General features: G+C 49.8%; 1 protein-coding gene across 2 annotated transcripts in view; it reads left to right on the top strand.

Annotated features, from left to right (window-relative positions):
- The window catches only part of DUS2 (dihydrouridine synthase 2), a 571,780-nt gene that overhangs the window by 362,615 nt on the left and 194,621 nt on the right, over positions 1-14,544 (top strand). The window lies entirely within an intron of this gene.

The following is a 14,544-nucleotide window of genomic DNA, read 5'->3' as shown; positions in this document are numbered from 1 at the left end:
TCGGTCAAGGAATTCACTGTTTTAGAAAATGTCGCCCGTCTTGTGTACCCTCCACTCTTGGAGTCTACGCAGTGCCCTCTTCATTGAGTTGTACAAATGGGTAGTGGGTAGTTAACTGGGGAGTACAGTGTCAGATGCTTCAGGTGTTGTCGGATTCTATCCCAGGCCCTCACCGTGAAGTTCACTGTGTTTATTTCTGTATGGCTTGCTTTGGGGGCGTGACCTACCATTAAGTGTGGCTAATGTGGATGTGTTGCAGTGCTTAATTTGTCAAATATTAAGTGCAGGTGCTCAGATTTATTTTTAGGAGGCCATCCCCAGTTCCCCCGGCTCCGCCCACTTCCTCTGCTGACTCCACCCACTTCCTTTATTGGCTCCACCCACATCCACAAGCCACAACATATCAGAGCCTCCTCCTCACTTCTTGAGTTTCGCAAGATGCTGAATACTTGGCTCTTCATATGTGCACCACGGGGACCCCACACCTACACATCTACCGAAGCGCCTGAATACCCTTGCAGGTGATTAGTGCACTATGCAAATCAATATAACATAACATAACCTATGCAAAGCATATGAAAACAACTCTAAAGTGAACTCAAATTAAGAGAATGCGTGTACATCTCAAAATGCAGCTTTAGGAAAAGTCATTTGAGGACTTCAGGCAACTTGGCAAACTGAAGAGAATGTGCTCATACAGGGCTTTTTAAAAGAAGGGAAAAGATGGAGGAAGGAATGCATTAAAGAAGGCAGCAACAAATGCAGGCCGCAGGGGAGTAAAAGAGTGAGGAAATAAAAAAGTAATGGATGAAAGAGGAAATAAGAAAATAATATGAAAGGAAGAAATTAAGGGATAGAAGAAGAAAGGAGGTGAAATATATGTGATGAAAGAATGGAAAGAAGAAAGGTTTGGAGGAAGACAAGCAGAAGGAAGTGTTGAGAATAAGAGAGGAAGAAATTAAAGAAGGGATGAAGGAAGGATCAAGAAAAAAGAAAGTAAGGAACAAATGGAGGAAAAAAGAACATATGCACCAAAGGAGGAAGGCTGGGTAATGAATGAGGATGTAAGGAAGCAAAAATGGACAGCGGAAAGGAGGCATGGGTGGAGGTGTAGAGGAAGAGAAAAAGATGAGAAGAAGGAAAGAAAGGAGGTCTTGGGAATGGATACAATCATGAAAGTTACTGGGTCAAGGAGGGACAGAGTAAATAATGACCGAGTAATATTGCAAATCAATTGAAAGAAAATAAAGATTAAAATACCATGTGTGTTTGTAATTTAACATTTTTGTCAGAGGAGGCCTTTCAACCAAATTCAAAATGCTCTTTATCCAACTCAAAGGCACTAATTTTATCCACCTCAGAAAGATGAAAGGCTGAGTGGCCACACCAAGATTTAAATTTATGACCCTGAGATCAAACATTTCACCAAGAATTGTTTCATGCACCCAGACAAAAATGCACACTCACCCTCTCCCTGTTTTGAAACTCTTCAAAAATATTGAGTATTTTACAAATTATTGTAATTTATCTCACTTAGTACCCCTACCAGTCTGCATTCCTTTCCTTCTCCACTGCCCCTTAAACCCTCTCATGCACCCTGCTTTCGTTATATTGTGTTTAAAATTATATGCCAGTGTGATTGTTGGGAAACCTGAAGCTCACCCCGCTAATCTTACTGACAAAGCAACGCCCCTGGTTCATGGTAACAATTGGTAGAAATTTTCATGGTGGTAACATTTGATGGAATCTTTCAGCTTTGTTGTGATCTAAAACTCTTGGACCTAAACCTTTTATATCAATAGAGCAGCATGCCTTCTTCACCGGTAACTTTCAGCACTCTGTTGTTTTAAGGCTTGGTCATCTTTTGAGAGATACTCTTTTGGGACCCCAGGGGTGTGGGCTTTGAATTGTGCAGCAAATGCAGTGGCTGTGAGGGCCCCTCTGAACTCCAATTATTGCTGTTTTTACTGCCCAACAGGAATGTTTAGGCCCTATTTTCTTTGCTAGCATTAGGGCCCATGGGAGCCTTGCTATGCCACTGCCCACCCCCTCTTCGTTTCTGTACCCTTTCTTCTGTACTGTTCGTTTGGTCCTGTGTGATGTACTCCCTGTCTGTCATGGGTCCCTATACAGCGCCTTGTTAATTTCTAGCTCACTTAGCGCTAGATAAATACCCCACAGACATGCATGTGGGTGGAATATAAATCTGAAATGTACAAGTCCATTGTGTTTTAATGTTTTGATCGGTATTTGGTCCCAGGTGGGGAAAACGCCTAGTGAGATTGGAGAGTGACGCTTTTCAGCTTCCCTCGGGTCGGACCTACAGCACACTGACTGTCAAAGTGCAGCCTCTGCCTCCACAATCAGAGGAAAGAAGAAAATGTGACCATATCAAAAGCACTCCGCACTCACACATTACAGAAGCCAAGATAGTGGCCCAGCAATATAGTGGGATGTGAGAAATAGAATACAGGCCATAAAAACACAATGTATTTCAGCGTAGTGTTACATAATGTTCCCAAGTTGAGAGTGCACAGCAAGGTAAATATCCGAGAATAGAGCAGAAGAGCAGAATTAAGATTTTTACAGAATATTTTGAGAAAACAATAGGTTGGAAATATATGTTCTAAAAGCATTTCCGATTGTACTTCTTAAGGTTGAGTGTTTCTTTACATTTTTTCCATTGGTGAAAATTATCTCATGCACATAAGTAAATAATTTGTCATATTTGTACAGTGACCAAAGTAGTACTTTTTCTTTCTGCACACATGGTTGCCTGCCTCACTGGCTTAGTGGGTAAATAACGAGAGGTGAAAGAGTTGAGATGCAACCAGACGGCATAGACATACAAAACGAAATGAAAAGAGTTGTGGCCACCTGGGACACGTAATTCAAGCACTCCATCTAAAAACAGGGAGCTGCTTTCTCTCTTTCCTCTGGCTCTCAGACAGTGCAGCTGCGATACTTCAAAGTCTGCATAACTGGATGAACGAGCTAGAGAAAAGGTCAACCCGTCTTGCGCTGCTGCGCAGTTTAATCCACAGCAGCAACAGCCTTGTCACACATGACTTAGAGTAGAACAGGGAACGTGCACCACAGGTAAGCAATAATTACTGGGCCCACTGCCGAGGTGAGAAAAAGTCTATAGACCCGGCCCTGGGAAATAGGTGCTGGTGCTAAGCACTGGAAAGCACTGGCACAAATTAAGCACTGATGTGCTGTGTCTCGTTCCTCCATCACATGCATCATATACCTCCAAGGATGCAGCCAGAAGTGGGCGGATTGCACCTGCTTGCTATTGTAATCTGAAAAAGACACGTTAGTGATAGATTCCTTACCTTAGAATAATCCCCAGGCGTCAGACTGGATCCGGAAAGTTTTGCTAGCAGTACCCCTGTGCATCAGTAGGTGGCGTCGTGCGGCTCCGTGTCCGTCGCTGGCGTCGTAAGCGCCGAGATGATGTCACGGAGACTACTTAGGCGCCACCCATGCGCACTGACGTCAGTTCTTTCTTTTTCCGCGCCAGCAAGCGCAGATCCGGTTAGAGCACGTACCTTTGTCATTTTTTGACTACCCTTTTTTGAGACTTTATGTCTCCTTTTCTCCTTGGTGCACCTAGGGATGCCTGGATTTAAGTCTTGTGGGCCTGCCGTCGCAATATGTCGGTGGCGGACCCCCATGATGTTTGCCTCTACTGCCTGGAGACCGACCACGACTCCCGGTACTGCCGGGACTGTCGGGCCATCGCGCCGGAAGCTGCTGGAGGTCCGGCACTCGTCCCAGCGCCGTTCCAGGTCCCGGGACCGTTCCAGAGAACGCTCACGGGGCCGCAGTCATCGCTCCTCTGGCTCCAAGTCTTCGCCCTTGGATTCGGGTAAGCGACGACATAAAAAGAAGTCGAAGAAGCGAGTTCGCTCTCTGACGTCCCCCTGTCGGTCCTCGGATGCGGACGAGGGGGACAGGGGTTCTGCCCCTGCGGCTCCTTTGGAGCCTGGGAGTCCCACGGCCTACCCGCCTTACCCGGGTCCGTTGGCAACTCCCGAACAGGTACAAGAATTTCTTGCTCCCTTGGACCGCCTTTTTAGGCCTCGGGCTCCCGCCGGTGCGCCTTCGGGCCCCGCGGTCCCATGTCCGGATCCTGTTGGGCCACCGGCAGATCCAGATTCGGTGCCACAGGATCCTACGCCGTTGGCTCCGGTCCCGTCGCCACCAGGTCCAGCGCTGCCGGCTTCGGGCCCAGCGCCAACCTTGGCTCCACCTCCAGCACCGCAGTGGGTGCTGTTTGTCCCGCCCTTGCCCCGTTTCCAGGACCATTTTGTTCCTACCTGGGATCCGCATTGGGACACGGCGCTGGCTCGGCGCCGTTTCCGACGCCGTATGTCCCTTCTCCGGCTCCTGCACTGCCGCCAAGGTCTGTTCCCCATGCAACAGAGCTGGAGGATGACTGGGAGGGGTCCGAGGACCCTCTTGCCCGTCAGTGTGACTCCAAGCAGGACTGGGTGGATGACTTGGAGGATGCCGGCGACCTCGACGTCTCTTCTGACCCGGGGTTTGCCTCTCCCCCGCCTATCATGGAGGAGGGCGCCGCCTACATGATGGTGCTCCGTCGGGCAGCAGAGGTCCTCAACCTCGATCTTCCTATGGTTGTCCTCAAAACTAATCTCCTCACTGAGGTGCTCCAGACGGTGTCCACTTCGTCGGAGCCCCTGCTCCCCTTCAACGATGCCCTCACTGACGTCTTGTTGGGCACTTGGTCGCGGCCAGCCACAGGGGCCCCTGTGGATAAGAATGTCGCCAGGCGTCACCGCCCGGCGCCTTGTGACCCCGCTTTTCTGACCACTCATCCTACGCCTGAGAGCCTGATCACCCAGGCCTCGACGTCAGAGTGCTTTTCCTACGGCCCCGCCAGATAAGGACTCTAAGAACCTGGAGCAGTTCGGTAAGAGGTTGTTCTCTTCGGCCAGCTTGGGGCTGCGGTCAGTGAACACCGCTTGCTTATTAGGCCGCTATTCCCACGCGGTGTGGGATACAGTTGCGCAGGTATTGCCTAAGTGTCCTGAGGAGATCCACGCTGTGCTGTCCCAAGCTGTTGCTGAGGGTAACGATGTGTCTAAGTTCGCCATTCGGTGTGGTTTGGACACCGCGGACTCACTGGGTAGGGCGATTCTGTGACTGTGGCACTGCGTTGCCACGCCTGGTTGCGATCTACCGGGTTCTCGCCCGATGTCCAGAGCTCGCTCATGGACAATCCCCTTTGATGGCACTCGCCTGTTTGGCGATAAGGCCGACAGTGCACTGGAGCGTTTTAAGGACTCTCGAGCCACGGCCAAGTCCTTGGGTCTTTCTGCAAAGAGCCCGGCCACTCCTGGTTTTCGTTCCTTTCGTGGCCACGGCAGGGGCACCCAGGCACTGTCCTTCAGCAAGCCTGTGCAGAACCAGCTTCAGCGCGGACGCGGCGTCTGCAGGGGCGGGTCTGGGAATCAGCGTGTGGGTCAGTCCTCCCCCGCCCCTGCTGCTTCTGCCTCCAAACCTTCCTAATCCGAGCTTTGTGGAGCACCCCACACCGGTGGGGGGCAGGATTAACCCCCCCCCCACCCCCTTCCCCCCGGCGCGATATCACATCGGACAAGTGGGTGTTGCAGATCATCCGCAGGGGTTACTCCCTTCCTTTTCAGTCCTTCCCTCCAGCCATGCCACCTTGGTGCCACCCCATGTGGGTGGATCACTTGGTACTTCTCCAGCAGGAAGTCACGGCCCTCTTGGCCAAGGGGGCCATTGAGTGCGTTCCTGGGCCGGAAGTAGGGAGTGGTTTATTTTCCCACTACTTTCTGGTCCCCAAGAAGGACAAAGGGGGCCTGCGCCCCATCTTGGTCCTCCGGAACGTCAATCGCTTTCTCCGGAGGGAGAAGTTCAAAATGCTGACTCTGGCTCAGGTCCTGGCTGCCCTCGACCCTGGAGACTGGCGTTGGATTTGCAGGACGCATATTTTCACATCCCCGTCCTTTCAGCAGTGAGGAGAGCCTTGGTTAGATCTATTTGCCACCGAAGAGAACACGCAATGTCATCAGTTCTGCATGTTGGAATTTCCAAGGCGGCACTCGCTCTGTGATGCTTTTCGTTGCGAGTGGAGTTGCAGTCTGTTGTACGCCTTTCCGCCTATACCACTTCTGTCCAGAGTGTTGAAGAAGATTCGGCGCGACCGGGCCCAAGTCATCCTTGTGGCTCCGGATTGGGCACAAAGATACTGGCATCCCGAGCTACTCAGCATGGCGATCGACCCCCCCGATCCGACTGCCGCTTCGGGAGGATCTTCTGTCGCAGCAGCAGGGTGACGGTCCTCCGCCCGAACCTGTCCAGCCTCCACCTCCATGTGTGGAGATTGAGCGGCGACAGTTGACAGCTTTCGCTCTTCCTCCTGAAGTCTGTGATGTCATTCTGGCAGCCAGGCGTCCCTCCACTAAGACGGTATACACCTGCAGGTGGAACAAGTTTGTGGCATAGTGCGCAGCTAAGGCTGTGGATCCCCTTTCTGCCCCTCTTTCTGAGGTCCTTCTGTTCCTTCTTTCTCTGGGCACTGTCAAAGGTTATCTTTCGGCCATCTCTGCCTTTTTACGGCTTCCAGATCAGCCTTCTCTTTTTAAGTCCCCGGTTGTTAGCCGTTTCCTCAAAGGCATTACGCACATGTTTCCTCCCGTGCCGTTCATAATGCCTGAATGGGACTTAAACCTTGTCTTGACATATCTGATGTGCGCTCCCTTCGAGCCCCTTCATACCTGTCCTTTGCGTCTTCTCACTCTCAAGACAGCCTTCCTGGTAGCTATCACCTCTGCCAGAAGAGTGTGTGAGCTCCAGGCTCTTTCTTTCAAACCTCCTTTCCTTTCTGTTCATCCGGACAAGGTGGTTTTAAGGACCCGTCCTTCTTTCCTGCCAAAGGTTGTCACGCCCTTTAACATCGGGCAGACTATCACTTTGCCCACCTTCTTTCTGCCTCCGCATCCTTCGAAAGAGGAAGAGAGGCTCCACTGTCTGGACCCAAAACGTGCACTGTCGTTCTACCTGCAGTGCACACGACAGTTCCGGTTGGATGACCAGCGCTTTGTTGGCTACGTGGGTGCCAAAAGAGGTCGGGTTGTGCACAAGCTGACCATCTCTCGGTGGGTCGTTCTGTGCATCAAGGCCTGTTATTCGCTGGCTAAGAAGGAGCCTCCTGTGGGCCTGAATGCCCATTCTACCAGGGCAACGGCAGCCACTACTGCCTTGGGACGCGGTGTTCCCTTGCAGGACATTTGTCAGGCAGCTACATGGGCCTCGCTGCACACGTTTACCAAGCATTACTGCCTTGACAATCAAGTCCGGAAAGACGGCTTCTTTGGCCGTTCTGTTCTCCGTGACTTTCTGGTGTGATCTTGTTCGCAGACCCACCACCCGTGTTGGTATTGCTGGGGTATCTATTCTAAGGTAAGGAATCTATCACTAATGTGTCTCTTTCAGATGAACAAGTTACTACTTGTGTAAAGAGAGATTAGTTAGTGATAGATTCCTTACCGCCCCACCCATCCTCTACGTTCTGCGACCTGATTTCTAGGGTTAAGGTAATCCCTTTCAGGTCCCTAGTTTCTTGGCACCAGTGGTCAGTTTCTTGCATGGCTCTGCGTTCCTGGCACAGAAAGTAGTGTACAGAACCTACGTCAGCGCGCATGGGTGGTGCCTAAGTAGTCTCCGTGACGTCATCTCGGCGCTTACGACGCCAGCGAAGGACGTGGATCCGCATGACGCCACCTACTGATGCGCGGGGTACTGCTATCAAAACTTTCCGGATCCAGTCTGACGCCTGGGGATTATTCTAAGGTAAGGAATCTATCACTAACTAATGTCTCTTACATATATATCGTTACACAAGTAGTAACTTGTGCTTATAGTATAAAACCAGGGGCACCCAGCCCGCCCTGTTCACGTGTTAGGGTGAGCACCCCCCAGCGAATTCTGACCTGCTTCCTGGCCCATGGCAGGTATATCATCAGGGATCGAAGTGTCTTAAATAATGCTTGTGTCATTATTATGGGGACAATGTAGAATAGGTAAAGTAATTTGGGTAGTACCACCATTTTCATTATGGTAAGCCTGCCAGTCAGTGACGGGGGCAACCCCCCCAATCTGGCGACATTATCCACAAGTTTGGAAATCACTAGACCATAATTCTCTGCAGCGATAGTAGTTTTGCCCCCACTAATCCAGGCTCCAAGATACTTAAACAACATTGTGCAAAGTCCAGGGCACATATCGGGGTGCCGGAGTAAGAGGAAACACTGTGGACTTATTCCAGTTAATTGAGATACATGAGAGCCTCCCAAAATGGGATAAACTTCATAACCATGGGGACCAATGGTATAGTATGATGTCATCTGCATAAAGGGAGATGATTAGATTCCGTGACAAGAAGTTCAGGTCCCTGACCATGTGTAACATCTAATCGCGGTTGCCAGCGGCTCCGATGCTAGTGTGTACAGAATAGGGAAGAACGGGCAAACCTGAAGCGTGCCCCTCCCATCCTGCAGAGGTATGACAAGAGACCACTTAATCTAACCCTGGTGGTAGCCTCCTAGTATAGGAGCTTAATTCAACTCATGAACCCCAGGGGAAATCCCATTCTCGACAGGACAGCAAGGAGGAATGCCCTTTCAAGGAGTCAAACGCCTTGGTTGCGAAGAGGAAGACCACAATTGCGTCTGAGTTGAGCTTGAGCTGGTGTAGAACAGCAAAAAGGGTTCGAAGGTTGTGGGATGTAGATCTCCCAGGGGTGAAACCCACCCGTTCTGGTAAGAACAGGTTCAGAAGCAGCAATAAAATTTTATTACTCCGCACTTTTCCAAGTATTTTTACATTTACATTGAGGAGTGATAGTGGGCGGTACGAGTCACTACGCATTGAAGGCTTACTCGGCTTAAATAGGGTAATAATCATGGCCTCCTTGAAGGGGGTGGGAGGCCTTCCTGACTGCCTCATAGTATATCTAGAGTAGTCTGGGAGCCAATTAGGATGAGTACGTTTTGTAAAGTTCTGTGGGAGCCCATCCTCTCCCGGTGCCTTACAAGTAGACAGACTTGAGATGACTTCTATGATCTCGCCTAGAGTGAGGGGTTCCACAAGGAATTGGTGCTGGGGCCCCTCAAGCCATCTCGGCGCAATACAATCAAAATATGCTAGATAATCAGCCAGATTTCAAGTTGTGCTGGATGTATACAGGGCTGTATGGTACTGTACAAACTCCTCCAGTGTATCCTTCGCATCATTTACTGGCTCGCCCATCTCTTTCAATTTGGAATATTTGTCGGGGTGTATGATCTTGGGGCGGCAGCCTGGGCATTTTCCTGCTCTGACCTTCCGCCCGGCCACCTGATGGTTGCAAATTTGTGGAGATGCATAATTTCTTGGCCAGCTGTCTCCATGAAATCACCCAGTTTGACATGGATGCCAGCCATCATCTGGGCATACTTCTCGCCTGTCCTTTGGACTTTGAGTTTACTCTCTCCCTTCATTCTAACCAGACACTCTCAGCGCTCTCCGAACGCCATACTTTTTAGAGATGCATACACCACAGAAGTAGGCCTTAAAGTGCTCCAGACAGTGTCAACCGGGTCAACTGAATTATCATTTATGCTGAAATCATCTGTGATCTCCTGTCTGAGTTCGTCACAGAATACAGTATCTAGTAAAGCAGCGGGGTTCAGTTTCCATGTAAACGCACAGTGTGGGGTACCCCAAGCTCTAATTTGACAAGGCCATTATCGGAAAATGTGCAGGGAAGGTAGCCTGCTGTTTTCGCCCAAGTTCATATGTCACTTGACCCGAGCCAATCATCTAATGTCGCCCAGGAACCGTGGGCGGAGGACACGTGTTCCTTCTTCAAGGCTGTGGTGCCGCAGGCTCCGTAAGTCAATTTATCCCTCAATCTGCATTATGTCTAATAGGGTGGCAGCATCAGCGTCATGTGAGCGACTGCTGGCGTTTGAGCAGTCGGGATAATTGAGTTCTAAATTTCAATTCCTCCGAGTAGGATGCTTTGATTGGACAAGATCGAGGATATAACCCGAACCTGTGTTAGAAATTAAGTCTCATCAGTTTCGAGTCCATAGGCGTTTATAATAGTGAAATGTTTATGATGTATCAGAGCCTGGAAGATGATATAGTGTAACTAGGCTTCAGTGGCCTCTTGTAGAAGTCGAAAGGGTTTCCCGCGCTTAACTAATAGCTCTACTCCTCTTACATAAGAGGACCAGGAGGCTAGAGCCCTATAGCTGCACCATTTGGTAATGATAGGGGGACCCACCCTGGCGCCCAAGTGAATCTCCTGCAGTAGTGCTATATTGACTTTGTGTCGCTCAGGGTAAGCTAAGATTTGCTGGGTCTTGCGGGGGTTGTTGAGACCCCGCACATTCCACGTTACTAGTGTAAGCGCTGATCCACCGCTAGGCCTTCTCTGTTCGTTAGTCTGTGTCATAGCAATTGTTTGTGTGGTCTTCTGGCCTGTGTGAGTGTAATGAGTCCAAGTGTAGAGAGGGAGTTGTGCAATATGCCAATGGGCTAACTGTATATCTGTCAGCCTTGTCTCCCTCTTGACAGTAGACATAGACCTCAGCATAACCTCCACTGGCAATTCCCAACCCACCAGTGAAACTCTCCCTTTCCACCCACATGCAAGCTCCAACAGGTTCTCGTAACCAGCTCAAACAGAGTAGTATCAGCATGTAGATTAATCAGAGGGTAGCACAGAGTGCCGACCATACAACCCCACCACCGAGGGGACTAGCGCCCACCGAGTGTTGTTGAAAAGAAATTGTTTATCGCCCAATGGCAATTATGAAACTGTCCATTGGACCACCATGTAGTGGTCTATGGTGTTAAGTGTTCTTTGGCCCAAGGGTCCCGTATGCGGATCCAGCGGTCTCATGTATGATGATATGACGCCATATCATCATCTAGGGTGGAGATGAGGGACTCCGAAGCATGTAGGCGCTTTTCATACCTGTCAAGTATGGTTGTCATTTTGTCCACTCTTGATTTAGGGTATCCAGCTTGCTGTAATAGTAGTGAGCCTGAGCTGTATGTGGATCAGCAGTGTTTTCACATCTGGGTCATCTGTGCTGTCGGTAGCATGGCCATTTTGTCTGCGGTGGGGTCCCTTTTGAAGAGCTTTGTGCCAAACGCCAGCTTTGTTTGCTTGTGGTTTCCCTTCACCATCTTGTTAAAAGCATAGGGTCCCTGTGTTACACAGCCACTTCCAGATGCATTTCACCTCCCCAAGGGAAGGGCCCGTACTCAGACCCTTGGTCCACAACAGATTCCAAGAGTGGCTCTAGGAGACAGTGGGGCGTGGAAACGCTCAGTGTCAACCTCCCCCAACAGTAGCACCATCTCAAGGACACAAAAGTGATCTTTCAAGCCAAGTACTTTCATATGTGTCACTGCACGCCAGTCCCTACCTCATTGGTGGCAGAAAGCTCTATCAGAGCACTGCGGCCCCATGCCATCCGGATCAAATGGACATTGCGGAATCCATGCGTTCTTTCATCCTGGGGACTGCCTGTTTCTGTTAGAGGATTGGGTGGGTACGGCGCGCAGCCCAGTCTGCCACCAAAATCTACTGCCGTGCCCTGCTCACATGCCTAGGGCCAGCCACTGCAGGCCTCCGGTGGCTCCACCGGCACCCTCCACCAGAGAGGGTCTAGGGGAGGCACGTACTCTGCACCACCTCATTCAGTTCCCTGTCTCTGTGCTGTCCCAACTGACGGCCGCCCTAGCAAGTCTCTGCTCTCCGCCTCTAGACACCACGCACCTTCCAGGCAGAGAGCTCACTACTCATTTCTCAGCCCTCCACAATTATGGAGTTCCTGTTCCAGGCACCAGTGACCGGGGACTGCTCCACTGCACTGCCTCACGTGCTCCATCTTGTCCAGGCCAGCTCCGATAACCCTCACCGGTCAGCTTCACATCAGGACTTTGGTGGATTGGCACTTCCCCTAATGACTGTACCGTAATCTATCATGTAAAAATGGGGTTTAGAGGCTTTGATAGTGGGCAGATTACTACGGATGGTGCACCCAGCACAAGGAGCCTCTCTGGAGTGTGGCCATCTTGGAGCCAGACATTCTGCCCCGTCCCCTGTCTGGTGTGAGTGGATTTCTGCCTGAATTGCACCACCCACCAAGGGGATCAGGAGAGGGACCGAAAGAAAAAATCTGCCACCAATTATGCAAGTAGCAGCACATCTTCGCCTTGGATGAGTAGAGTCCCAACAAGAACACCTATGGGATGATGACCAAATGAGTCACTGCTGACTTATCAGTACACATCTATTGTCACTGGTGAATACATTCTGTCCTAACTGAGGCAGCAAGTAAAACCATCCTTAGGTGGTGGTCCTCTGGGGTTGGATAAACTGGACATCTTTGCATTCAGTGTTCGTAATTGCTTTTGCTAGAGGTGAAGGTCAAAAAGGCACGGGGGTAACTAGCGGGTCTTTGGGGCAACAGGCCTGGACATCAGACCCCGGGGGACAAAAGCCTACTTTGGCTGAAATATATTTAATTATATTTCCATTACCATTACTTGCTTTTACTGAGTGAGCATGTTGATGGTGCTTGGTCACTGACTGCCTTGGTAGAAGAGTGTATCCAGAGGGTAAACTTCACAAGACAATTACGATGGTTCTTGAGACATCCTCGACCGCTAGACTTTTCTCTCTGTTCATAGTCACCATCAATATTACCCAGGTGAGTACAATATTGCTGCAGATATTTTCATATCTAATAATGGGCCATATCATGTGATGGGCAGCTGGGAAATGTACAGACGTCCATACACCCTTAATTCATTTATACTCATAGTACCCTACCTGATGGCACTAAGCTCATGTCTTTTCACGCACCTCCTGATAGCTCTTATTCTCCAAAAGAAGCACTAAAAGTGCAATCAATTGGAAAAGTCCTCTTCTTCCTTGAGCAAGCGATCCTCCTAATGCGACCTTTCGGAGTCTCTACATTGTTCCCTTATGACGGGCTGTTCTAATGACTGCATCTACCTCTGGATTCTTCACCTTTCGAATATCCCAATGCACCAGCATTCCACAGAAACTTCTTTACAGCTCTCCCATGTAGACCAGGACGTCACAACGCCACAACTCCACGTGACGTCATCGAAACCATAAGAAGCCCACTTCGGCGTGCTGATGTCAGTTCCCTTTTTTCTGTGCCTTCGACACATAATGGTTTTTTCTAGGCTCTCGATAGTAGTAGGAAGTATTGCTAAAAAAAAATCCGGGAATAGCAACGTTGTTGCAGGGGAAGAATGTTGCCTCCAAGTTAGTCTGGCTTTAAGCCTTGCAGGGAATGTGAGGGTCAAATATTGATCACAGACCCTCACGACGACAGTCTTTGGTGTTTAAGTTAGGACCACAAAGTCAATGCCTGTTCTTCTTGCCAGAAGATGAACCCCAAGGTGTTGAAGGAGCAGGAGGTGAAGCTTTTTATGGCCAAGGTGAGAAAGGAGAAGGGAGGAAGTCAATGGTCTATTCTTTGGTCGAAGTCGCTGTCTCCCCACTCTTCAAAGTCATCTCAGAGAAAGCATAAGAAGAAGTGGCGTCATGGTTCCCGACGCCGTTCTTCGAGGGAAGATTCACCGAGGCCGGTGTCTCCGGGTCCAAAGACTCATGAACGTCGAGGTGAAGTGTCTCTGACTCCATCTCTAGAGGTCGCCCCGGCATTGCCATTAAGTCCAAGGCCCTTGACTCCTCATAGACCCCCTGAATGGGAGCCAGTACCAGATCCAGTTCTAGCACCTCCACAGCCTATGCCTCCTAAACAGGAGCAGGAGTATCTAGCGTTTCCAGGTCCAGGGTCTGACCCGTCAAGTTTTCTGAATGTTATGTATAGCATTTTCAGTAGGGCGGTAACTCCATCTGGTGTCCCATGGGTCTGCTTTCTTATTCCTTTGGAGGTTTTCCACCATGACAAGCTGTTCAGCACATGCTGAGGTTTTGGGTGCAGACATTCTTGCCTTGCTGAAGAAATTGGCTGCAGAGATGGTGCCTCTGAGAGAGTGTGTCAGAGTGTTCTACTCCCTTTATTCAGCTTGTTTATTTGGCAGGAGAAGTTAAGATGCTGTCCGTAAATTAAAGCTTACCGGCCCTGAATAGAGGCTATTGGTTGGTGTCCCTGAATCTCCAAGACGCCTATTTGCATCTTCCACTGCTTCCTGCCCTCAGACATTACCTGTTTCCAGATGAGACACCAGCACACAGTTCTATAGTTTAGACTGAAGACTCACCATGCATCTTTATAAAAGTGTGGGCGATTGTGGCGCTTCACTGTGACAGTCAGTAGTCCTTGTGTTTTCATACTTGGATGACTCTAGTGAAAGGAGAGCCACCAGTGCTGGTCCAGGAGCACATGCAGCAGATGATGATTCACCTCCACAAATTGGGTTTTACCATCAACACCCAAAAGTGTCACATCTGTCAAATACAGAGACTAATATTCATAAGAGTGG

Source organism: Triturus cristatus, chromosome 12 (assembly GCF_964204655.1).
Source record: "Triturus cristatus chromosome 12, aTriCri1.1, whole genome shotgun sequence".
Taxonomy (NCBI): Eukaryota; Metazoa; Chordata; class Amphibia; order Caudata; family Salamandridae; genus Triturus; species Triturus cristatus.
The sequence above is the reverse complement of the archived record's forward strand: the minus strand, read 5'-3'. Positions and strand labels throughout refer to the sequence as shown.